Below are 27570 nucleotides of genomic sequence, written 5' to 3'. Positions count from 1 at the left end.
CCGCCCAGGGGAGTAGGCAGGGGCTGCCCTGCGGCGACGGTCCGCGTACAGGCACTGGCGAGCAACGGACCGGCACAACGACCGACGGGTCAACCTCCACGCCCGCTGACAACGTCGGAGATGGTGTTGGACCGAGGGAACCTCGAGGTCGGCCTCCTGGTCGGGGAAGAGAGGCGGCTGGTAACCTATGGAGGCCTCGAAAGGCGAGAGGCCAGTAGCAGAAGACGTAAGCGAATTGTGAGCGTATTCTGCCCACGGCAGCAACGAGGACCATGAGGCGGGGTTGGAGGCAGCGACACAACAGAGGGTGGCCTCCAGTTCCTGGTTGAGCCGTTCGGCCTGCCCATTCGTCTGTGGATGAAATCCTGAGCTCAAGCAGGGTTTAGCCCCGAGAGCGGTGCAGAACGACCTCCACACTCGCGAAATGAACTGAGGGCCCCTATCTGACACGATCTCGCAAGGTATGCCGTGGAGTCTGAAGACCTGCTCAGTCATAATCTTGGCTGTCTCCGTTGCAGTGGGGAGTTTGTTTAGGGCAATGAAGTGTGCAGCTTTGGAGAATCTATCCACCACAGTGAGAATCGTGGTTTTACCTGAGGAGACGGGAAGGCCAGTGACAAAATCCAACGCAATGTGAGACCAGGGGCGATGAGGTATAGTGAGGGGTTGTAAAAGTCCAGCTGGGCGTAGTGAGCTCGATTTGTTACGTGCGCAGACAGGACAGGCAGCTACATATTCTTTGACGTCTTTATCAATAGTCTCCCACCAGAAATACCTTTTAAGGAGTGAGCCTGTTCTCCCCCCACCCGGATGGCAAGAAAATTTGCCCTTGTGGACCCAATCGATCACCTTAGGGCGAGCCACGGTGGGGACATAGCGTCGGTTCGGAGGGCCCGTGCCGGGGTCTGGCTCAGTCTCCAGCGCACGGCGGATGTCCTCCTCCACGTCCCAGGCGACAGAACCGATCCTGACTCCTGCCGGCAAGATGGTGGGTGCATCAGACGGGTCACACACAGGGTCGAACTGGCGGGACAGAGCATCCGGCTTGGTGTTGCGGGTGCCTGGTCGGTAAGAGATGGAAAAGTTAAATCGAGTAAAGAATAGGGACCATCGAGCTTGGCGCGAGTTGAGCCTTTTGGCTGTGCGTAAATAGGTTAAGTTCTTATGGTCAGTCCAAATAGTGAATGGATGCTCTGCTCCCTCAAGTAAATGCCGCCATTCCTCCAGCGCTAGCTTTACAGCAAGCAACTCCCTGTCTCCAACGTCATAATTCCTCTCCGCAGGTGAGAGGCGGCGGGAGAAAAAGGCGCAGGGCTGAAGCTTAGCAGATGAACCTGAACGCTGGGACAACACCGCCCCGACCCCAACGCCTGACGCGTCTACTTCCACGACAAAAGGTTTACTATGATCGGGATGGATTAAGACCGGCGCAGAGGTAAACAGTTCTTTCAACCGGGAGAAGGCGGCGTCGGCCTCTGGACTCCAATGGTAAGGAAGCTTAGAGGAAGTTAGACGAGTTAGGGGAGCGGCTACTTGACTGTAATTCCTGATGAAGCGGCGGTAGAAGTTCGCGAAGCCCAAAAACCCTTGTAAGTGTTTTCGTGAGGTAGGTAGTGGCCACTCCGCTACTGCCTTCACTTTAGCCGGATCTGTCTTCACCTGCCCCCCTGCAAGAATGTAACCCAGGAATGACACAGATGGTGCATGGAATTCGCATTTCTCGGCTTTGACATATAATTTGTTCTCCAACAACCGCTGGAGTACGGCCCGGACATGGATTCTGTGTTCCTTGAGGTCCTTGGAAAAAATCAGGATGTCATCGAGGTAAACGAAGACAAAACGATCCAGAAAATCCCTAAGGACATCATTCACTAGGGTTTGGAAAACTGCAGGTGCATTAGTGAGGCCAAATGGCATGACTAAATACTCGAAATGTCCTAAGTGTGTGTTAAACGCAGTCTTCCACTCATCCCCCTCCCTGATTCTGACTAGGTGATATGCGTTCCTGAGATCCAGTTTGGTAAAAATGGTGGCCCCATGGAGGGGCTCAAAAGCGGAGCTGATGAGTGGTAATGGGTATTTGTTTTTAACTGTGATGTCATTAAGGGGCCGAAAGTCGATGCATGGACGGAGTGTGCCATCCTTCTTACCCACGAAGAAGAAGCCAGCACCCACGGGGGAAGTCGATGGTCTGATGAGTCCAGCCGCCAGTGAGTCTCCGATGTATTTTTCCATGGCAGCCCGTTCAGGGCGTGACAAGTTGTTACCTTCCAGCCGTCTCTACGTGGAGCCGGAAAACAAGGTAATGGCACAATCGTAAGGGCGATGGGGTGGTAGGGACAGTGCCTTGTCTTTGTTAAAAACTTCTGATATGTCATGATATTCGGGGGGAACCGCAGAGAGGTCAGGGGTGCAGTTCTCCTTGCTACACAGCAAATTCAAAAGTGTTAAATGTTTTGGTGTTAATAGTCTTCTTGCAAAAGTAGAGTTAATTTTACTCTAAGCAGAGTCACATTCTTTTAATGTAACTCTGAGGTGTAAAATGATAGTAGTTAAAATCGAGTGTTAAAAATGAGTGTTTCTCTGTCAAATCTGGAGGTGTTACAATGGAAACATTAACTCTTGACCTCTTAACTCTGAACTCCTACAGGGGCTATGACACCAATAGAGTAAATTCACAGACTCCGCCCCCAGCACGGCTCCAATCGAAGCTGAAGTGAAGCCGTTTCAGAACATTTTGCTCTACATATTTGAGTTGTTTGCCATGCTTGGTAAGTCATTTTTTCAAAGATTGTTTCAATTATTATTATGAGCTTTTACTTCTGTGGCTCTTTGGAGTTGAGACAAAGCTGTGTGAAAGGCATTAGCCATGTTGCTCGGTGATAGCATAACATTCTGTTTTAGCTAGCTGAAAGGTATTGTTTGCGGGCAAATACCGCAGCCTTAAAAAAAAGCTTGCATGTGAATTTTCAGTCAAACACACCTAAAACAATGTCTAGAATGTGAAATGTTGGTATAATGGTGCTACTTGAAGCCTGAAAACAATCGCCCATAAAAAAAAAACAACAAACGAGCAAACAGCAGTAGCTGACGTCCTGACTCGATTCTACGTTAGCATAGATCCCTCCAGAGTTTTGTGCACACGGTTTAGGTAAAAATGAAAAAGGTTGAGGTTTTACATTTAGTTCAGTATTACCTGTTGCCTGTGTCCTTGTCTTTTGGGAAAATACTTTACACAAGTAATGGCTCAAAGAGGATTCCTTTTTTTTTTTTTTTTTTTTTTTTTTTTTAACTGTGCTGCAATTGTTTACTGGATTATTTGTGCCATTAATTAGTGTCAACTAATTTCTATTCAATCTCCGCACAGGATATGCTTGTGAAGATGGAATATGGGGGAGAGCAGAAGTGCGTTGAAGTTCCACAAAGGGATGAATGAAGGACATGCATATTGTATTGAAGAAATAAGTGATGAGAATGCTGTTATTTGCATTTACCATGTCAGACCTTTTGATAAACAAAATTCTAATGAAAGTGAGAACATGTATACTGTTACATCTTTCAGAAAATGTTTTGAAATTGTGGTGCACAGTTCAGAATAAATGTTTTTCAAAAACCATTGCGTCTTTTTAGTAAATGTTTATTTCCAAAAGAAATTTCTAGAAGTTAAGAACAGTAAAATTCCCGCTTTTTAGAATGAATTAGAAGATAACTCTTACGTAGTTAAACTAAAATACTCTTTGAGAGTTAATATATAAACTCTTAACACCAAGTGTTAAATTATCAACTCCAGACAGATTTGGTGTTTAACACTGAATCAGAGTTAACGTACCAACTCTCCAAAAAGAGTTAAATTAACACTCTCTGGTGTGGACCCATATAGACACTTTAATAGTGTTGAAATCAAATCCGACAGTGTTAATTTGGACATGCTGGATTTGCTGTGTAGAGGGCTCAGTGGCCCCAGGTGGGGCAGCTGAGACGAGACAGTTGGCATGACAATATGGGCTCCAACTCACGACCCTCTGTCCCACCCAATCCAGGTGAGGATTATGATGTCTTAGCCATGGGAAACCTAAAATTATGGGCGTGTCAGGGGATTGTGAGGTGTAAAAGATCAGTGTTTCTCTGTGGTTGCCGGAAGTGATCAAGGTAACCGGTGCAGTGCGATGAGTAATGTAAGAAAAGACCTGATCGTTTAATGCCCTAACTGGAATAGACGGAGTTAACTCAAAAAGAGGGATCTGAAGCTGTTCAGCAAATCCCCTGTCGATCAAACTCTGCTCGGCCCCTGAATCAACCAGCGCTGATGAGACGTGGGCTCCCTGACCGAGTAAGAGTGTCACAGAAAGCAAAAATCGGGGCTTGGCGTTAACCCTGGTACCGCCCACCCATATCCCCGGACCTACCGGCGGGCGGTCTCTTTTCCCTTCTTAGGGCAGGAAGAAATCAAATGCTCACCGGAGCCACAATAAAAGCAAGAACGTGAACGGCGGCGCCTCTCTCTCTCCTCCACCGTCAGCTGGTAACGCCCGATCTGCATGGGTTCCGGTTCCGGTTCACCACCCCCGGTGCCAGCAATGGGAGTGGACGGCTGAACCGGAAGCGGTGGCGGGGGAGAAACGACCGGAGATGACCGCCGCAAGGACCGACGGGAACTGTAGTCCCTCTCCCACTCTCTCTCCCGCAACCTGCTGTCAATGCGAAGTGTGAGGGAAACCAACTCCTCAAAAGTAGCGGGCTCATCCCGGGAGGCCAGGTGGTCCTTCATCTCATCGTTGAGAGAGTGCAAATACACCCCATGCAGAGCCCGATCAGACCAGCCCGCCTCGGCGGCGGCGATGCGGAAATCGATTAGGAAGTCCGCAATGCTCCGCCGTCCCTGGCGAAGATGCAACAGCCTCCGCGCCGAACTGCATTCAGAGGTCGGGTGAGCGAAAGTTTTCTTAAACTCTCTCAAAAAGTCATCATAATGACAAGTCGGTAACGGATGTCTAGCTAGATAAGCCTCTGCCCATGTAAGGGCGCGATCGCGCAGTTTCCCGACTAAATAAGAAATCCGCACAGTATCAGAAACAAACGAGCGGGGTGAGCGACCGAACGCTAGCTCGCACTGAAGGAGGAAACCGCTGCATCCCCCCCGGCCGCCAGAAAAGGGTTCCGGCTCCGGGGAGGCGGCATCGCGGAACATCGGCGTCTGCAGAGGCTCAGAATCCGCAGCGGGCTGAGGCGGCGGCGGCGGCAGCGCGGGTACCGGTGCCGACGTACTGGGAATGGGTTCGGGTTCAGGGGCAGTGGCTGACTGAAGGTTCTGAACCGCGGATTGCATCTTCTCTTGCTCGTCAGTGAGTGAGTTAACCTTCGCCAGGAGAAACTGGAGCACGTCCTCGTGAGTACCAAGAATGGCGCCCTGTTTCGAGACGGCAGTCCGGATTTGATCCGCTGAGTCCATATACTGGCCAGATTATACTGTCAGGCGCAGTGGCCCGTGGACATGGGATGGACTCAAGCGCAGATTCAAAACCGGAGGCCAGGGGTGAGGTGTAACGAAAAGAGACTTTATTTTTACAATGCTCAGAGGCTAACAGAAAGTGCAGACTAGAATCAATGAACATAAACTAGATGTCTGAGGCGAGAGAAAAATACTGTGGTGAAAACTAGATGGCAGGGATAACTGGGTGCAGGTACTGGGCAGGGAAAACTGTGGCGGGCCCGGGCACTGAAACAGAGGACAGAGCAGTCAGGGGAATCCCACAGAGGGTTGCGAGTGAATCTAAAAAATAGTACACTGAGCTGTCTTACAAGCTTGCAGGTGGGGGTTGCGTGGAGGGGGGAGGCAGGAGAGGTCCAGGTGGGTGCTGCATGCAAGGCAGGGAGGCAGGCAGGAGAAAATGGCAGCTCCAAAACGGAGAGGGATTACCGGTGGCAGCAAACTGGTATCCAGGAGAGCTTGGTAGGTGGTTTTCAGAGGCTGACGAAAAAAACAGAGATACGGTTAATACACACGATTAGTCACCAAGGAACGGACGTGAGGCCGAGAACTGACTAAAGTTGGCAGATAATCTGGCGAAGACCAGTTGAGTGCGCCGGTCATAAATACTGCTGGTCCGATTGCCATCAGGTGAGGAACAACAAAGACTCCACCCAGTGGGGAGGAGCTGATGCTGTGGAAAACCACCCAGACCACGACACATGAAGTGGTAGGCCACCTATAATCACAGAGCAGGGTCAGCAATGCTCAGGTGCATAGTACACAGAGGTCAAGAACTTTCTGCAGAGTTCATTGCCAGATACCTCCAAACTTCCTGTAGCCTTGAGATTAGCAAAAGAACAGTGCATACTCAAAATGTGCTCATCTAATGCAGCACAGATAACATCTTGGAGAAGCTCACAGCAGTCGTGAGTACTCAGACTATGCTCTTTGAACGCAAAATTGATAACATCTCGTAGAAGCTCACAGCTCTCCAACATTTAGATCGTAGTTTCTTAGTTTCAGTAAAAGAAATGTAATTTTTCACTGTACCAAAACATTTTGGACGATTTCATGCTTCCAACTGTATGTGAAAAGTTTGGGGAGGGGTCTTCCTTTTCCAACATGACTGCCCACCAGTGGACAAAGCAAGGCCCATAAAGACCTGGGTAAGTGAGTTTGGTGTGGAAGAACTTGACTGGCCTGCACAGAGTCCTGACCTCAAGCCAACAGAACAACTTTGAGATGGATTAGAGCAGAGATGGCCAGCCATGCCTTGCCATTCTCCAAGAATGTATATCACCTATCTCCAGCTTCTTGATTAAGGTAACAAGGTGAAGCAGAGTGGTGGGCGTATACCAAGGTCCAAGGTTTTCCACTTCCTGGATGTGCTGCTTGACCTAGGCCTGCAGTACCGTGCCTCCAGCTGCTTCCAGTCATCTGTTTCTGGTGCATTGTGGACAGCTCTGCCACCATCTGTGTCAGTGCTTGCAATGGCTGTTATAGGCTGTGAGTCCAATATTTTTTTCTGCTGTTTGGTAGTGTTGGGCACCAGTGCAGTATTTCTGTGTCACTGTGGGTTCCCTAACACAGACAGTCAGACACAACACTTTTGTTATACTTTTATTTATTACATTACACACTATCTTTAATGATTTTTTTAGACAATGCACAGTTCACTCAGTGTTATCCGTTGTTGCAGCTTCCCTGGCTGCCAGTCCAAGTGGATGTTGCACACCTCAGTTCTGGTGCACTACTACATGAATAGAAGTAATTAGACAATAGCTGGAAGCTGTGCCTTCCTTTGTCTCCTAGCAATGCCCCCTGTTCCTCTGTTCCACCCCTCCCCTTTAGCTGAGGCAAAACCACACCCTGCAACCAATAAATTAAAAAACAAAACAAAACAGAAAGATCCTCTTTAAATTTTGGCTTAAGAGAGGAGGTTTTGCAATCATCATCTGTTGCAGCAACCATTCTTTAGACACTGAGGCCTCAGAGGTGTGTGTCTTGTGTGGAATTTGCTTCCTCCGTCTCATTATGTCTCATTTTTCGAGCCTATCTCTCCTTGTTATAATGAGAGTGTATATAGTCTATCTGTCTCTCTCTGTTTATTTTTCCTTCGTCCTTTATGTCTTTGTGAACCCCAGCCTTATATCTTCCCACTCTGACGTCCCCAACAAATCTGTATCTCGTGGCTTTTCTTTGTGTTTTTGATTCACTTACTCAGTTCCATGTTTGCTGTAACATTTTGGACTATCAGCATTAAATGCTCATTTTGAGTTCGACTCCTGCCTTCTGTCCTTTTGGGTTCAGAATTACCAGCTCACACAGCCAATACATAACCTAATGTGGGAAAGGTCAACAAACATACAAAAAAGACATGTTTATTCTGTTTATAATTGAGGTGGTCCTTCCGAAATAACCACAGCATACTCATCTATATGTGTGGAGTTGTATCTAAATAAAATGCAAAACAGGTAAATCACCTTCACAGAGTGTGCAGTGCACAATCAGTATCAGAGAGGATTAACAGGGTAATAAGGCACAGAGAATGCCAGTCAGACACTGACGAGGGTGGGAAAAGAACAAAAGAGGGAAATAAAAACAGAGAAAATTATATGAAGAACAGGTCTTCAATTAAAACAGGAATCAAACTGAAAGAGGTGCCAAGAAAAAGCTGATAAGGCAAACTGAGAAACACACAAAAAATGGGAGAAGCCATTAAAAGCTACTGCCATTGTCTTTGCCAGTGTTCATCAAATGACTATCGTAATGCCACACCACCTCCTCCCAGTAAACACACCTTATAATCTTGGAATGGGAGGCATAATTAGCCTGTTGCAGGAAAGGCAGCCAGTTACATATAATATAAAATGTCTTGAGCAGCTTTAAACACATAGTGTACTAACACACAGTGTCTAAAATCATCTTACAGATTTTATGACGATTTCTCAAAAAATTAAGAGGATAGACTTTCCAAGATAATTTCCTGCAGACATTTTATAACGTGCAGATTTGTAAATGGACTTTATTAGCACAGCTGCTCACCTGCATCACACTTTGATACATTTATATTGAAATGGTCACGGTCGCTGTCCGGGGTTCTGATCTCTTTTGTTTGAGCTCTTTGATCCGTTCTGATGCCTCAGGAATAACACACACACACACACACACACACACACACACACACACACACACACACACACACACACACACACACACACACACTTTCTTCATGTTCCACCACATCTCTGTGTCTCTGTGTAGAATCAGATGAGACTAGATAATTTAACACACCCCGTTTATTCACATCCATCATGTAGAATTGGATTTCAGCTTCCTTGCGCGCATGTGTGAGAGTGTTTGTGCATGGATAAGAGAGAGGGAGAGAGAGAGAGAGAGTGAGAGAGAGAGGGAAGGGGGGGTTGATAGCGAGTGGACTAGTTGAAATGCGCGGCACATTCTTATGTGGAAGACGAGACGAGCAGGCAGCAGTCCTTGGGCCAAGCGACATATCAGCACTTAACAACCGAACAATCTCCACGCACGGCACGGGAAACCTCGTTTCATTCCTTAATCTCTGCCGCAAAAGCAAAATTACCGCATTCTTCCAAGCGGTAATTCTGCAACAAACCCAAACTGTATACCGGCTGGAAGTTGCATCGCCTGGAGCCACCGGGGAATCTTGTATCTTTACAGCTCCGCCAGGCTTGATTTGTCTCCTGTGGTGTGCGCGAAGGGGCCGCGGCGCAGGAGTTCTATTTGGAGCAAATTGATAAAATGGTAAGATTTGCGGGGGGAATTCACGAATCACATTTTAAGTGGTTAAACCTGCATGTAAAGGGAGGAGAATGGAAGTGAGCGTGCCGGGATCTTGCGGCATGTGTCGGATGATCTCAGTGAGGAGGTTGCTTCCTATCAGTGGCTGCCGGCAGCGCGCAGTTTGCACACTGCAAAGGAGAAGGACCATCACTAAGCAATGAATATGAGAAAACAGAAAGACAGGATATTGGAGCAGAAAAGCACCTATGTACAAAATAGCGCATTGTCTATATATTCGTCTGTGAACATGAGGAGTCTTTAATATATTCTGATTAAGTAATTCTTAAAATCAGAATATATTTATATATATTTAAAATCAGAATAATATGCATGAGCTCTTTTATGGATAAAAGAGTTATCCAGTCCTTCCTCTGTTATTAGAGTATTCAGTTCAATTACTCAAAGATAAGATTAATATTATCATCTATTCCATAATTTGGCACACACACATACAAATATATATATATATATATATATATATATATATATATATATATATATATACACACACACACGCACACATGCATATGCACATGTGTGTGTGTTTCTGTCTGTCTGAAATCCAGGCCTTTGAGTAAATGCTGTGTGTGACCTTGTAATGCAGCCTGCTGTCGCTGAATAACAATTGCGGCTTCTCTTCTTTCTTTGCCTGGCTGGTTTGGGAGGGTTAAAGCTACACTGAAAAAGCTATTCAGTCCCAGCCGCCTACATCTACACGTCTGTTGTGTCTGAATGATGGCAGAAGATGTGTTTTCTCTCAGAACTTGTGTTTCTTAATGATGGGGGGAAATATGTGTGCATGCAAGTCTGCGTCCCTCTGTTCCGATGACATTATAAAATGCTGTTGAGTTATTTATTTACATCTCGGAATGCTCAGCTGCAGCATCATTCATAAGACTCGCCACAAATGCGATAAGTAATGCTCTGTTTTTCTATCTGAACATGCGTGAGAACTGTTTAAATATCTGAGTTGGTTCATCCCAAAGAAAAAGTGTGTATGCAGTTCTAATTTGTTTAAATTTACAGGTCACATACAGCTCAGCATATCAGAGAAACCACAGAATCCTGTTTAGATTTGCTTGACCTAAGAGTAACAAACATTCCCATAATACCTCGTGCAGGAAAGTGAGGAGACATTTAGAGTGTAACAGCACAAGTAGGACCAGAGAGCTTTTCTGTCCTTTAGATCTCAGTGATGCTGACATTTAAATGACCCAATTAGCCTTGTTGTGTTGACTGGCCTGATCAGCAGAGGAAAGAGAAGAAAAAGTCAGGCCGGAGAAGGAGAAGATATTAGGCATCAGGCCCAGTCTCAGCAAGGCAGCCTTGTAACACACCCAGTGTCATGCATGAGCGAGTGTCATTTATAGTTGTATTGAGGCGATCCAGTTCCCATGCAAAAGGGTGAACACAATAAAAAGTAATGTTAGTTTTGAAATACTTGCCACATCCATGTCTGCAATTAATGGTATACGATGGTTGAACTGAATGGCAAAGAGAGCACATTTTAATGGCTACACCATCCGATCAAATAGGAGTTTTCTGGATGTGATGTGCATCATTTAATGCACACAAAATCCACAAAATTTTACATTTGAACTTTATAAATTTGACCAAATATGGAGCTGCCAGCAGAGTTCTTCATATTAGTACATATCATTCTGGACGGTAATTGTTGATGTCACTTTAAACAGATTATGAAGAATGGGGGAGGCTTGGGGGTCTGCATTTAGGGGACACATTGAGTAAGGGTTCTGGCAATTCTCCCCAATAAATTTCGAGTATTGGAGACTTATCTTTTCTGCATTGTGGTTTAATTTATCTAAAAGAAAATAATTAAAAAAAAAAATGTAACCAGGATATGCTGTTGAAATTAAAGGCCTTTCACAATGAAGACCTGGTTATGGTAGCAGCCATACATACACAAAATATTTTAAAATGTAATGTAAATTTCAAGATCTAGATCATGATGTATACGAATGTCCACCACTAAAAAAAAACTGCCTTTAAAAAACATGTAAGTCTCCTTCACTGGGGTCCTTATCATTTTATTTATGCCTATATGCTAAATTCACCAGTTGTTAGAAACATCATATTAAAAGTTTTGCAAGTTATTTCAAGTCCAAGGTGCAAAGTAAGAAAATAGTGTTTTACCTAGACCTGTCAAAACCCTTGGTGTAACTGTTTAAAGGAGTGTAGCTGATAACTGGAACTGTGACAGAGAAAGGCACACTGAAAGTTTATCCACTATCGTCTTTTTGTTTTCTATGTGTTGTCAGTGATGGCCAACCCACCAAATCATAAGGAATGCAAGGGCACAACTGACACTAGACTCAGTAAAGACAGTGGTATGTATATACACTCTATCAAAATAATTAATCACAGGAAGAAAAATATTATACAGTGAGGTTTCCTGGCATTCTTGATCACTTTTAAATATTAATTGTTAATTTCCCTCATTGGATGTTCTCCCTGCAGAATACAGATACATAAAAGCCTGATTTACCTTTCTGTCCTCTTTTGTGTTTGCCTGGTTTTAGACATGAGCGTAACAAATTGGCACTTCTGTTTAATATCAGGCTGATTTGTTTGGGGAAGTGACCTGCCTGAATGTGCCTGAATGTCTTAATCAATTAACTTATAAACCTCTCAGTTTTGACTGTGGTTACTATTTTGGGGGATTTTTTTGATCATTCTTAGGACTCATGTACATCTCTAGCCACAACACTTGGGCTATAAACTCCAAAAACAGAAATCTACAACTTTCCAAGATAAAATAAACTTTATTAGTCCAAAAGTTGGGAAATTCACATTGTTACAGCAGCAGAAAAAATGTTTTATAGTGCAGTGGTTGTGTGTTAATAACAGCAGGTATTGAGTATTGTACATTGAGATATGTACAGCCTCCAGTGTTTGCATATGCGGTGTGTTTTCACGTGTACATTCACTGCTTAGTTGGTATTTAGACATTTGTCCTTATCCCACTTCCTTCTGGCTCATCCATGGTTATATAACTGCAGTTACAGTCATCACAAAAAATGTAGTGGCTGTATTCAATGAGATTCTTTTGTGTTTTTATTTTTGGTATGCAGGGGTTGCTCTAAATATTGGGAGGTGATCTTTCCAGCTCCCCAAAACGACACATGTGCTTTGCAGTTCAATTCAATTCAAGTTTGTTAATGCTCCAGGAACCTGTAACTGTAAATGACACTGAAGTAATGTTACTATTTCAATACAATATGTTGAGCATAGCATTATTCCAGGCAGGCCGCAAAGCTCAGCCACTATTACAGGAGATCAGCTGATTTTGTTTTACACATCCAATTGTCTGTTTCACATAAGGCGTTAGCTGTATGTCCCCAGTTGCTGCAAATCTGCAACTCACCACCCCATCTCTCTTTCTGTGCCTAACCTTTTAAAACCGGAACCAATGAAATAACTGCCAGAAATCTTTAATTTTTTGATAATACAGTGTTTGTTGAACCTTTAGACAATGTAGTTATATAAATTTTAATCTACATATATGATTTTAAAATTTTCTGTGTTTGCAATTTAGTCATTACAATGTGTCATGCAATTTATATCATTTTTGAGGGTAAAAAAAGTCACACTGATGATGTAGAAGTCTCAAAAACTCACAACACACATGTATTAAATATGATACACTTGGCTTTAAAGGGCTAAATATTGTATCTGGTGTCACTGTTTACTCTGAGCTGGGCTTTTGCTGCTCCACTCCATGTCTCCAGCATTCCCAGTATGGATGTGGAATCGTGAGGCGGTGTGTACAGTGAACAGACCCATACCAGGAAATGCAAGTTGCTAGAGGTGCAAATATCACTACGATCTTTTGACTGGTGAACAGTCTTTGACCAGCATCAGGCTCGTGGGTGGCCAAGGCTCATTGATCCACATGGGTAATGAAGGCAGGGCCATGTGGTCTGATTCAACAGACGAGCTACTGTAGCTCAAATTGCTTAAAAAATTAATGCTGGTTCTGATAGAAAGCTGTCAGAATATACAGTACTTACCAGTTTGTTACGTGTGGGGCTGCATGGCTGCAGACCAGTAAAGGAGCCCATGGTGACCCTTGTCCACTGCCAAAAGCACCAACAATGGGCCTGACTGTCAGAACTGTTCCACGGAGCAATGGAAGAAAGTGACCTGCGCCACTAGGCCAGCACACACCCTCTCTGCCATCTTTGTGATGGCAGAGAGGGTGTTCTTCTGTTGAAAACCTGGCACTAGGATGCACTATGGCCAGTGGAGGCAGTGTGATGCTTCAGTTCAATTCAATTCAGTTTTTTTAATATAGTGCCAAATATCCACAACAGTTGCTCCAAGGTGCTTTGAGAATTTAAGAGGAAAAGACCCTAAAATAATAAAAGAGAACAGAGAGAACCCCAACAATCATATAGCCCTACAAGGACTTTGGCGACAGTGGGAAGGAAAAACTGTCATGGCTGTGTGCAGGCAGGCAGGGAGGAAGGACCCAGAATGCATGACTCACTGAGGAAAAGTTGAACTCAAAATAAACAGCTTTATTGCGGGTTGCAGACTGAACAGAAGACTAACTATACTGAGGGAAAATAAACTAACAGGCAGGCAAAACAGGTACTGGAACACACAGCAAAACCTGAGGGTGAGCAGACATTAACGACACGACAGAGAGCAAAGGAAAACACAGGGCTTATATACACTGGGGAGTAACCAGGGAATGGGAAACAGGAGGGAGACACAGCTGGGAGAAATTAGACTAACCAGACAGGGGAGAAGTAAAACAGAACACACTGACATCAGACTGGGACTATCAAAATAAAACACAAAACACAAAACAAATCACAAAGACGCAGACTTGACACTGAGAGGCAGTGGCGGTCCTAGCCTGTTTGGCGCCCTGGGCGAACACTCCCCCCCACCACACACACACATATGAAGAGAGAGAGAGTGTGCATTGTATGCAAACGGCTACCAAACAGCCATGATAATTCGTCATACAATGAGAACAGGACAAATCAACAATTGACTAATTAATATTAAAATCTGTAACATAATGTATTGTTTGGAGTTTAGTCTGTTACTGTTACTATTTTTACCATTTCTCCTTGGAGCAACTGTAACCCGCATAACTTCCTTAGGGATTAATAAATTATTCTGATTCTGATTGTTTCAGGATGACCTGCCATTATCCAATGACACATCTGCTTACCTGCATCTTTTGCTCGTTTTACATAACCTAATAGACCTACACCTTAGCTCACAGATTCACTTTGTGTAGGGTTTATTTCTGGGATTTCACACAACCCAGGATTCAAATCATGAATACATAATGGGCTTGGATTTACATCATTATGAATGAAATGTGCTCTATTTGGAAGCAGCCGGCCCCCCTCCACGAAAGTGGAGGGGGGGCAGACTGTGTGTGAGACTTTAAATCATCAAACTGTAAATTATAAATTTTAAATTGATCCCTTTACCCCGAGTCCTAAAGTGCATATTTATTTTCTTACTCTTCTTATATTTATTGTTTGTTTACTTGCACTGCTGTAACTGGAGCCTTGTGTCTCGTCTCTCTGGACTGTATGTAGCGGAGATGACAATAAAGTTTACTTTGACTCCAGCAGCGAGCAGGCGCACCGAGGGCTCTCGCGCTCACTTTTCGTATATAGAATTTCGAAAAAACATCGGTGCAAATTATAAGTCTGCATGATTTTTCTTTTTCTTTTTTATTTTCTTTTGCAAGTTGGTTATTAGATGCCGCTCTAGCCAGCCAGAGAATCCCCCGTCGCCCCGCCCTCTCCTCCCTGTGCCGCAAGCAGCAGGCGCACCTCGCAAACGGAGGGCGCCCCTACTCCCAGCAAATGGGCGATAGAAAACCGATCGGTACCTATGACATTCCTACTATGCGCTGGCATGACGTCGGGGCAGCATGAGAATGAGCTATTTTTTTATTTATTTATTTTTAGCCGATGCCCGTGATGTCGCCTCCCACCACGATGCCGCCCCAGGCAACCGCCTGCTGAGAGGCAGTCTGAAAGAATATAACACATGGAACCCAGGGACGACAGAGACTTAAAGAAGAATTAACATCAAACTAAACTCATGACCAGAACCAAACTGAAACATTGATTTATAATACTCATCAAAACAGGATAGCTAAAGAATCAGACATAAATCATAATACAGAAAAACACCAAAACATAAGAAACAGAAAATGCTGTGACAAAAACTTCCTTTTAACAACAAGAAATGACCAGCAGAACCAGGCTCAGGAGGGACGGCCATCTGCTGCGAACCAAGGTTTTCTCCTGAAAAACCTTGTATATACCTTGTGGATGTTACTTTGACATGCACCACCTACCTCAGCATAGCTGTAGACCATTACGGCCTTTCATGGAAACAGTATTCCCTGATGGCTGTGGCCTCTTTCAACAGGATAATGCTCCTACCATAGCAAAAATCATTCATTTCATTTCATTTCATTTTTATTTATTTCACACTTGGTACTACAAATCAAACAAAACAACCACATCTTCTATCAACAAAACACAACAACCATGTGTGAAAAGGAGCAGGAAGAAGAAAATATTCTTATTAAACCCTGCCCCCTATCTACCATCGAACTTATATCACCGATGGGCACCAAAAATCAGGAACAAACTAATATTGACATTTCTCTCCGGTCGAATCCCAAACCAACATCACATTCATTCGCATTCTTCATACTGAGTTATCGTTTTAAACATATAACACTTTTTAAAACATTGTAGATTTATACAATTCTTTAAATTATAATGAAGTGAATTCCACAGTCTTATACCCCTAACCGTTGTGCTCATTAATCTTTGTGTAGTCCTGGCTAACTGATGTTTAAAATAAAATTTCCTTCTATTCTCTTCTCCCCTTGAACACATCAAAAATACTCTTTGTAACTTAAAAGGCAAAATATTATTTTTAGCCTTAAACATAATTAATAATGTCCGTAATTTCACTAAATCTCCTAATTTTAATAATTTTGATTCTATAAATAATTTGTTTGTATGTTCTCTATATTTAACATTATGAATTATTCGTATAACTTTCTTCTGTAATAGGTTTAAAGGTTTTATGGTATTCTCATATGTATTCCCCCAAACTTCAACACAATAGTTGATATATGAAAAAAACAAAGAAAAATATAAAATACGCATTGTTTTATAATTTAATAAATCTCTTATACTACCCAAAATATAAATACTTTTGACCATTTTCTTTCTAATATGTTCAATATGAGATTTCCATGTCAAATTCTCATCCACTATTACACCCAAAAAACGAAATTCAGTAACTCTTTCAATCAATTCTTCCTCTATAAACATAATGACTTTATCCTCCTTTACACGATTGCCAAATATCATATATTTCGTTTTTGTCAGATTCAAAGATAATTTATTTACATCAAACCATTTTTTTATTCTTAACATCTCAGAAGTCATAATTTCAACCAAGTCTTTCAAATTCTCTCCAGAGCAATAAAAATTTGTGTCATCTGCAAATAAAATCGAATTTAACCTTTTAGATACGTCACAAATATCATTAATATATAAATTAAAGAGTTTAGGTCCCAAAATAGAACCTTGAGGAACACCACATACAATCTTCAGTCTTTCAGAAGTATTGCCAAAATAATAAACATATTGCAACCTATTCTCTAAATAACTCATTAACCAATTCAATGCTACTCCTCTCACTCCATGGTTATACAATTTAGAAATCAAAATAGAATGTTGTATCGTATCAAAAGCTTTTTTTAAATCAACAAATACTCCCACTGTGTATTTATTATTATGTGTTGCAGATGAGTGATTTGAGGAACAAATTGTTGGATTTATTGACCTGATCTTCAATCCAGTCGATCTCAATCCAACCAAGCATCTGTGGGATGTGCTGGACAAACAAGTCCAATTCATAGAGGCCCCATCTTGCAAATTACAAGGTTTAAAGGATGTGTTGCTAACATCTTGATGCCAGATAACCACAGCTCTCCTTCAGGGTTGTTTTGGCAGAAATCAACTTCAATATTAGGCATTCTGTCATAATATCATGCCTGTTATGAATTATGCCACACAGGAACCAATCAAATGCAAGGTAAATAGCTTTCTCTCTGTCTCATTGTGTTCACAATATTGTAATTTGAAAGTAATGTAATGTACTGGCTCCTAAAACACACCTGCCTACAGCCAGGTTTTTGTAGCCATGAAAATTGGCAATACAGTCTGTGACACTCACAGAGAATCTGGCTGTTTAATGACTCTTAGCTGTGGTGCATTTTGAGGATGTTTTAATGTTATTTAAACTGTTACTTTCTTTTGCGCTTTAAAAAGCTATTGCCGAGGCCTTGTGACTGCATAATTCCCAACAGAATTGTGGGAAAAATGGGACATAATAGGAGCGAGAAACCAGGCCAGTTTTCATACTGTCTTTTCTTCTTTGTCTCCCACTCTCCATCCCTCTCTCTGTAATGCGTGAACCTCTCTCTCTATCTCCAAAATAATGAAGACTAAGTCATGTCTGTGTATATTAATTCCTCCCATAATTCCTTGGGCTAAATATAGAGCCAGAGACTTGAGTGACTTAGTGAGATATTCAGTGGGAATTAGACAGTCTGGTGGTGGATTAACACATGAGATAATTAATCTTGAAGCACAAAAAGAACATTTCATTTTTCTGAAAAGAGGAGTAAGCACCTCCTTGATTAGAGATAGAAAGAGAAGAATAGTTTTGGTTTGAGGTTCTCTCAGTGAGTAGAGGGGGATAAGCCAGTGCATGCCTCTTCTCCCGGCTACAACAGCTGTCAAGCTTGACCAGAACACATCCTGGGGGGCTAGACTGCTCTAACTAAAATCAAAGGAGGCTCACACTTTTTGCAATCCTGCTTTTTCCTCCCTGTCTCTTTTCCTTCTAATGATACATCTCATCACTGAGAAAGTGTCTCTCGGCACCGCAGCAGTGTTACAGGTGAGCGATCATTAGGATATCCTTGCTTCTCCTTTTCCTTATGCCGGAGCGAACCAATTCCTCTTCTCCCGAGTGAATAGTTTTTCTCAGCACCCACATATTCATAATGCAGCTCTTTTTCGCCAGCCTGCTCCCCTCTTACTTTCTCCATCCCTTCTTTGCTTATTCTCAGTCTCTTGGGTGAAACTTTACACGAATGTTTATTCAAAGTACAGACCGCAGTCTCCACATTGTGTGTATGTTTAGTTTAGAGAGTGACTGTGCCTCTGTGTGCATAAGTGTGTGCTTTTTTTAATTAGGTATGTGCTCTTTAAACGAAGCATCAAACATTACACACATCCAGGCTGACACTGTTCAACATGAAAGCCGCTGAGACTCATTAGGACACTGATTACAGCTTGGGGAGGAGAATTCTGAGCAGCTGCTGAGCTTACAGGCAAACACCCACACACACTCATGCATTCTCATTTTATGTGTGTTCATGGGTAACAATATGTTTGTTTTTAAGTAGGACCAGTTTGGTTATTATTTAAACAAATGTTTGTGAGTTGATCACAGTTTGGTGCTATATAGAGATTGATAGTGCTAATAGATATAGTCAATTGGCTATGTGATCGTGTGAGATTGTGCCCTCTCTAGACTCCCTGCTGGCCACTGCCCACAATTTCCTGAGTTCCCCAGTGTTATCTTTCATGTGATGTTTGGATGCACAGGAAGAATGTGCACAAATTTCTATCAGGAGAGTTTCTATAGATAACTTCACAATGAATTACTGCTTTCAATTCTTGTTTCTTCTGTTGGGTATTGGACAGCAGTATGTCTCCCTTCATTAATCGCAGCTATTGCTCCTTTGCTCCTTTGCCCCTGGCTTTCTGCTTCAGTTGCTACCACAGTTGCACTGTGTGGAAATATTGTAAATCAAATTAATTTGATCGTTAATCACACAGTTAAAATGTTTTCCAGTAATCATCTTGCAAACATTTAGATCCAAGAGTTCAAGAATGAATATTAATGCTGTCTGCTTCCACTGCTTTTCAGATTTCTGTTTTCCTTTGCTCTTATTCAAAGTTTTTAATTTATTTTGTTTCTGTGAATCACTTTGTAACTTTTAGGTGAAACATTATAAACATTCTGTCATGAACTTATAGCTGTCCTTTCCAACTACGCTACTTATGTATTTGTGATTATTGACCACACCATTGAAAATGGTTCCAGATGGTCTTTAGGTGTTTTTGTAGATTGGAAATGTGTGGTTGGCCACAGCCATGTTGATTGATCATATATACTCACAGTTACATATATACAAACACAGTACATATGTAACTACAGTATATGACTATGGCAGTGTACTGACCAGGAGATGAGTACACTGTGGTCATAAAGGGATGGAAATAGTCATCAACAGTACTTGGGTAGTACTCAGTTTGTACTAAGGAGCCCAAAACGTCCCTAGAAAAAATACCCCACATTATTAGGCAGGATGGATCCATGATTTCATGTATTTTATGCAAGGGAAGATGTTTCCAATCTTTTATTGTCCAGTTTTAGTCAACCCATGTATTTTGCTTTTAGGTAATGGAAGGGGAAACCCGGTATGGACTTCTATTGCTGTAGCCCATCTGTGTCAAATGTTGCCTTTCTATCATTTTGAAGAAGTCTGGCTATTCTTTTCTGGCCTGGAGATTTGTGAAATTTGTGTCTCCATTATTAACACCATTATTACAGACTAACTTGTCAGCATTTATTTTAGACATATTCAAGCAGAAATGTTGCCATTAACCATTTTTGAACTACGGGTTGATTCTGTTCAACAGTACAGACATTGCTCTCTGATGGGAAGAAGCAAAAACACTCCTTCCTCCCACGCATGATCATGTTTGTACTGAGAAACTGTAGGTCTGTTCCTCTATGGGTCACTCTATTTGTGGGAAAGAGGGGGTGGGGGTTATCTAAATGAATGGAGTTGTTGCTGTATGAGGCAAGGAGGTGCTGCAACAACTCTGTGCTTCAATAGGATTTTAACCATTCATAAAGGAATAAATGAGGAACTCAATATGCAGAAATCATTTTTGCTATTTTTATATTTGTATTTATGTTTTTATACTGTTGAGCTCATTTATGCAAGCCACAAATAAATCAACATATCTACAATTATACAGGGAGTGCAGAATTATTAGGCAAGTTGTTTTTTTGAGGAATAATTTTATTATTGAACAACAACCATGTTCTCAATGAACCCAAAAAACTCATTAATATCAAAGCTGAATGTTTTTGGAAGTAGTTTTTAGTTTTAGCTATTTTAGGGGGATATCTGTGTGTGCAGGTGACTATTACTGTGCATAATTATTAGGCAACTTAACAAAAAACAAATATATACCCATTTCAATTATTTATTTTTACCAGTGAAACCAATATAACATCTCCACATTCACAAATATACATTTCTGACATTCAAAAACAAAACAAAAACAAATCAGCGACCAATATAGCCACCTTTCTTTGCAAGGACACTCAAAAGCCTGCCATCCATGGATTCTGTCAGTGTTTTGATCTGTTCACCATCAACATTGCGTGCAGCAGCAACCACAGCCTCCCAGACACTGTTCAGAGAGGTGTACTGTTTGCCCTCCTTGTAAATCTCACATTTGATGATGGACCACAGGTTCTCAATGGGGTTCAGATCAGGTGAACAAGGTGGCCATGTCATTAGTTTTTCTTCTTTTATACCCTTTCTTGCCAGCCACGCTGTGGAGTACTTGGACGCGTGTGATGGAGCATTGTCCTGCATGGAAATCATGTTTTTCTTGAAGGATGCAGACTTCTTCCTGTACCACTGCTTGAAGAAGGTGTCTTCCAGAAACTGGCAGTAGGACTGGGAGTTGAGCTTGACTCCATCCTCAACCCAAAAAGGCCCCACAAGCTCATCTTTGATGATACCAGCCCAAACCAGTACTCCACCGCCACCTTGCTGGCGTCTGAGTCGGACTGGAGCTCTCTGCCCTTTACCAATCCAGCCACGGGCCCATCCATCTGGCCCATCAAGACTCACTCTCATTTCATCAGTCCATAAAACCTTAGAAAAATCAGTCTTGAGATATTTCTTGGCCCAGTCTTGACGTTTCAGCTTGTGTGTCTTGTTCAGTGGTGGTCGTCTTTCAGCCTTTCTTACCTTGGCCATGTCTCTGAGTACTGCACACCTTGTGCTTTTGGGCACTCCAGTGATGTTGCAGCTCTGAAATATGGCCAAACTGGTGGCAAGTGGCATCTTGGCAGCTGCACGTTTGACTTTTCTCAGTTCATGGGCAGTTATTTTGCGCCTTGGTTTTTCCACACGCTTCTTGCGACCCTGTTGACTATTTTGAATGAAACGCTTGATTGTTCAATGATCACGCTTCAGAAGCTTTGCAATTTTGAGACTGCTGCATCCCTCTACAAGATATCTCACTATTTTTGACTTTTCTGAGCCTGTCAAGTCCTTCTTTTGACCCATTTTGCCAAAGGAAAGGACGTTGCCTAATAATTATGCACACCTGATATAGGGTGTTGATGTCATTAGACCACACCCCTTCTCATTACAGAGATGCACATCACCTAATATGCTTAATTGGTAGTAGGCTTTCGAGCCTATACAGCTTGGAGTAAGACAACATGCATGAAGAGGATGATGTGGACAAAATACTCATTTGCCTAATAATTCTGCACTCCCTGTACTAGGATGTGACTTAATACAAGTCCAAGTGTAAGAAACGTTGGAGTAGCAAGTGTGGAAGCAAGTTCCTGAGTGTGTTTGATGTCCTTTGTGATTGATAGGACAGTCTGACTTAAAACAAATAAACAAAAAATATAGACCAGAGATGCTGCTGACAGAAGGCTTTAATAGGGAACACGCCCACCGTTGTTCCAGTACTGAGGTGAAATGTAGGTCATATCTGGAGTCTTGTAAGTCAAGATGGCACCAGAATTTCCTGCATATCTCAATAATAATAATAATGATAATAATAATAATAATCAGTTTCATTTCTTAAACTACGGTTTATGATGTCAGAGGTTCGAAGCAGCGTCGGAAACACAACATGCTGATGGTGTACCAGCGCTCATGTCTATACTCCTGATTGTGGAGGAAAACCTTTGCTGCACAGAGTGGGACCTGTTGTTGCCACACTTAGACAATTTCCATGCGTACATGAATAAAGCAAAAACTCATCCATGAAACCGCAACTAATAAATCAGCAGACGTGATAAAACACTGCTTTCCTGGTGTTTAATTTCAAATCAACTGAAAAGAAAGACCAAGACGAGCGTATCAACTGCACTCGATGGAGCTGGCCTCAGGCAGTTCAGAGTGGGAGGTGTTGACAGTTCCGGGTGCCTAGTTGGAGTACTGGAGTATGGTTACACTGGCAGCAATCTAAATATTTACTCTATCTCTCATTCACTGAAACTGAAGCATGATTTAGGTTCAATGTTATGTATCAAATCACAAACATTTTTAATGTGCAGTGCGTTTGCTGTTTACAAAATCTCCCTAAATAGCCACACACATGGAGATAGGAGGATATTTGAGATGCTGTAAATGTTGGCTTTTTCCCACTGAGTTTTAGTTTCTGGTTTCATGGACATACAATATGTTCACAAGGTGTGTTCAGACTGTATGCAGTCTGAGAGACAGACCTATCAAGTCTCTAGTATAATGAATTTCAGCTGAGCTTGAGTTACTTTATCTAAGTTTTTCTAAACTGATGGGACCGTAAAGGAAAGCGTTCTTTAAAAAAAGAAAGATTGTAGGTGCTTTCCTAAACAATCCAGTGTCATGGAAATGAAACTGAAGTGTTAGGTTTTTGTTTTTGTTTTTTTTTTGTTTTTTCTCTACACCTTGGTAATATATCATCAATGCTGTGATGCATGGTGTTGTGTAAAATAAATGAATTCATGGGAGATTGTGCTTTAGCACTTACCATGAAAGCTTTTCTAAGGAAGAGCATTAGAAGTGATTGAGGTGGCTTTGGCAATGAAGCAACTCCCATTCATGTTGAGTCTTGTCTGATGTGTGTGTGTCCTTCTTACTTTAAACTGCAAGTGAAGGTAGTGTTTGTGTGGCTGTGGTCTAACAGCAGGACTTGAAAACCGACTGATTTTAGGCTTTAATGATTCTGCTGTTTCTACTACGTTTTTTGGTGTTTATTGTCTAAGAGATAAATAGAAGCACATTAGAAAACTTAAGGGGCACTATTTACAGTGGAGCTCAAGAAGGAGCAGAAAGAGGTCCCAGGGCCACGTGGTCCACTTTAGATCCAAACTCAGCAGCTCTCTCAGCGGTTGCTCTTGACAACAGCAGAAGGAGGAGCTTGTGCTGGCAGGGCTTTGGTAGAGTAGGAATGCCAAGCTGCCAAGTTCTCCCTGTGGGATGATGCCCCAGGCCCAGTCCTGATACTTGGCTTTGTTCATGCAAGCCCTCTAAGCCTGCTGCGTCACGGTGCATCCATGAGGGCTCACACATGCATACACAAGAGCTCTTTACACGGACACAACCTGACCTGCTGGTTCATGTACAGTTTGAATACTCAGTCATTTGATAGCAAGATAGTGACTTTGTAATGGTTCACAACTGATGCTGTAGGGGAAATAATATTCTTTTCTTGGTTTTCAAACTGCATTTCCCTATGAACTCAAAACAAATATTCTGAACATATTTATGTTCTCTCCTTCAGCACAGATGAAAGGATGTTCGGTGTTTTTTTCTCAAAACATTGCGTTATTTGTGTTAATAATTAATGTTCTGCTTGTGAGTTGCAGATTCAAGATTTTTAAACTATGTCTTTAATGAAGGCCTACCGTACAGTCCACTGTAATGTCTCTTGCTTGGTCTCCAGTACTTGGAATGAAAACGTCCATCACTTAAGCTGTGCTGGCAGACTGAGTCTCTTCTGCACAGCATTCACGATACAAGAGTTCTTCTCTATGATAATAAATCTGAAAATAGAACTGACTGACAAAACTTTGCTGAATATGGATGAGTGAAAACCCGAGTCGGCAATTTAAATCCCACATTAACAACATTTGACGTACTGTAGAGATAATTATTTTCAAATTGAAAATATATATATATATATCAAAATATTTAGAGCGCTATTGCTCTTTGTGTTGCAATGCAGTGAGACTAAAGATATCATGTGGTTCAAGCAGGTTTTGTCCCTACAGCAAGATAAGCGTGTTATGTTCAACATTTTCAAATTGATCCTCAGTGTAAGGTAAGGAAGAAAATTTACTGAATGATACTTTATTTTTTCTAAGAGAAGAAATGGTCTGTTTGATGAAAACGACTCTTCACCAACTGAGAGAATTTATCTGAGAGCTTTGTCTGAGAACGCAGTGACACAGCCATGGGTCTTTTGGGCATTCTTAACAACAATAAAGCTGTAAAAACATACCCCCTTTCTCATTCCCCACATCTTCAGTTCTCATCTTTCTGACTTATATCTTACTCTCAAGAGACATGAGTAGGGAGGAGTCCAGGCAATAGGAACTATGTGAAGCACCCTCGCCTTGCAGTCTCATTTTAAAATGCCGGTTTAATACGACATGTGGCACGACTGCAATAATAATTCCTTCCCCAACTACTGCTGCTCAAATATAAGTGACATTACTTTTTACAAATTCAGAACATGGTGTAATGTTACAAGATTTACCTTTTTAATATTGCACACACACACAAACTGTGATGGGCAAAAGATTTTTATCATCATAAGTAACTAATGAGATTGCAAGACTAGGCTGACCAACCTGTGCAATCCCTGGATTGATTACAAGAAGGCCTATGACTCAATGCCCCACACCTGGATCCTGGAATGCCTAGAACTATACAAGATCAACAGGACCCTAAGAGCCTTAATCAGGAACTCAATGGGGATGTGCCATAAAACACTAGAGGCCAACTTCAAGCCCATAGCACAAATCACCATCAAGTGTGGAATCTACCAAGGAGATGCTCTGACCCCACTGCTGTTCTGCATAGGCCTTAACCGCCTCAGTGATGCGATTCACATTCTTATATACGCACCTAATCAACGTCGTTGACAGGTTATGACAGCGTTCTTATGTGCCGGCACCGGTGTTTTAGCTAGCAAAGTGGCGTGGCTGATGTGGAGTGAAGCCACATTAATGACAACGTGTACAACCATTGGAGATGTGAGCAGGACAGTTGATGAAAAAAGTTTCAGTTTCAGTTTCAATTTTATTTCTATAGCACATTTAAAAGACCCAGGTACATCAAAGTGCTTCACAGACAAGGCGCATTTGTGGGGTTACAGCAGTAAAGGAGCAGGAAAATACAGTTATCAGCAAAAGAAAATACAGTTTTAAGATGGTGACGTGGAAACAAGCATGGACCGGGGAAAAGTTAAAAACTAAGTTGTTAGGAAGGCAAGCTTAAACAGGTGGGTTTTAAAACGTGATTTAAAGGATTGGATGGATTCCGACGCACGGACATCAATCGGCAAGCTGTTCCAGAGTTTTGGTGCGGTAAAAGCAAAAGCACGATCCCCCTACTCTTCCGTCAAGACATTGGTTGCATTAAGAGCCCCTGGTTAGAGGATCTGAGTGCTCTCGTGGGGATGTATAGGTCAAGGAGGTCGATTAAGTAGCTGGGTGCCTGGTTATTTAAAATTGTAAAAGTGTATAAAAGGATTTTAAAAAACATACGGGGAGCCAATGAAGGTTGGCGAGGGTGGGTGTGATATGGTCATGTCTTCTAGTGCCGCTTAAAAGGCGTGCTGCGGCATTCTGGACTAGTTGCAGGCGTTGGATGAGGGAAAGTTGGAGGCCTAAATAAAGAGAGTGTGGACTTTATACCAGTTTTTAATAGGCCACGTAAAACTGGAGTTATGATAAAAAAAAATATATGCAATGCTTGGTTTTTTTCCTATCATTGTTTATATTTACTGTGGGAAGAAACAGTAAAAACGGCGTTTTATAAGGAAAACGCTCAAAAGCACTCTCCGCCTGTGAGCAAAAACAGCCCCCCTCCCAACTCCCCCAGCCTTTCCTATTGGTGGAAAAATGTACCATGTGGACCAATCAAAAAATGATATGGCAACATGGCATTTAGTTGTTTAGGAAAGAGGGAAGTTTTAGGAGTGACGGCGGTGTTTTGAGATGTGAGAGATTTGCGATGTTTAGCGCAAATCTTGTGTAGTTAGTGTGTAGTGTAGTCAATAGTTTTGTTGTGTGTGTCAGAACAATGAGGCGACTGCTGAATGTTACAGGTGTTACAGGAGTGATACATCTCCTGTTGTCAGGCCTGCAGGTATCAGGCTGTTGTTCTTCTTTATCTCATAGTGGACAGAAATTTTTTTTTTGGAGTGGCACAAATAATTTGTGTGGCATCAGATGATGCAGAGCAGCTGAATGTTCTGTAAATAGTTTGAAATGTTTATTTAAAAAACCGCCTTGGCTGCATTTTTAGGTAAATAGCTGAAAAAAACTTTGTTGTTTGCAAAACTCACTTACTTTATTGAAGAAGTGACTATATAATTAATTACCCAACATTGGTCATTATATACTGTATTTTGCAGACAAAGAGTTACAGGACTCTCTGCCAGACCACAGACTCATAATACAAGTCAGAACTCTATAAAAGAAAAAAGAAAAAAAAAACAAGAAAGTTGTGTTTTCAAAATTGCAGTTCAAGTTATTTTTTACTTCCAATAGTGTTAACATACTACACAGGTCCTGAACAAGATTTGTTTTTAATTTTCATTGTAAATGTGCTAAAGCAGTTAATTAAAAGTAGTCTAACATAAATGTAAATGCTGTAATTTGCTTATTTTAATAAACCATGTAACTTGGATAGATTCGATGCTGGCGTGCACACGTCTGCTGTTGCTCACAGTGGTTCAAGAGACCGCTCAGGGAGTTTGTGTTTTCGCTCAGACACATGAAAAATTAGAGGGAACATTGGTTACAAGTACCATGGGATCCCACAGGCAAATGGGAACAATGAAGAGGCAGGTAGGAAAGGTGCAACCACCAAGTACCAGGCAAGTCCTGAGGAGTCAGCTGAATGGCAAGAACAAGATCTGGGCTATAAACACTTTGGCCCTGCCCATTATCAGGTACCCTGCTGGGGTAATAGGCTGGCCAAAGGAGGAGATAGAAGCTGCTGACATCAAGACAAGAAAGCTCCTGACCATGCATGGAGGGTTTCACCCCAAGTCCAGCTCTCTGAGGCTGCATGCTAAGTGGAAGGAAGGAGGCTGGGGACTGGTGGCCGTCAGCACCACGGTCCA

At 42.2% G+C, this 27570-nt stretch overlaps 1 protein-coding gene across 4 annotated transcripts in view; it reads left to right on the top strand.

The window, feature by feature from the left end:
- Nucleotides 1-8897: 8897 nt before the first annotated feature.
- adcyap1r1b (adenylate cyclase activating polypeptide 1b (pituitary) receptor type I) overlaps nt 8898-27570 on the top strand; it is a 38542-nt gene continuing 19869 nt past the window's right edge. For 2 of the 4 annotated variants that reach the window (XM_085386759.1, XM_085386760.1), the window contains exons 1-2: nt 8898-9250; nt 11569-11637. The gene's annotated coding sequence lies outside the window, so the exon portion shown is untranslated. The remainder of the gene's footprint in view (nt 9251-11568; nt 11638-27570) is intronic. The other 2 variants (XM_085386758.1, XM_085386761.1) reach the window with 1 other exon arrangement.

This window comes from Rhamphochromis longiceps, linkage group LG17 (assembly GCF_057381845.1).
Source record: "Rhamphochromis longiceps isolate RC_006_pf linkage group LG17, R_longiceps_female_GT1.1, whole genome shotgun sequence".
NCBI lineage: Eukaryota > Metazoa > Chordata > Actinopteri > Cichliformes > Cichlidae > Rhamphochromis > Rhamphochromis longiceps.
The sequence above is the reverse complement of the archived record's forward strand: the minus strand, read 5'-3'. Positions and strand labels throughout refer to the sequence as shown.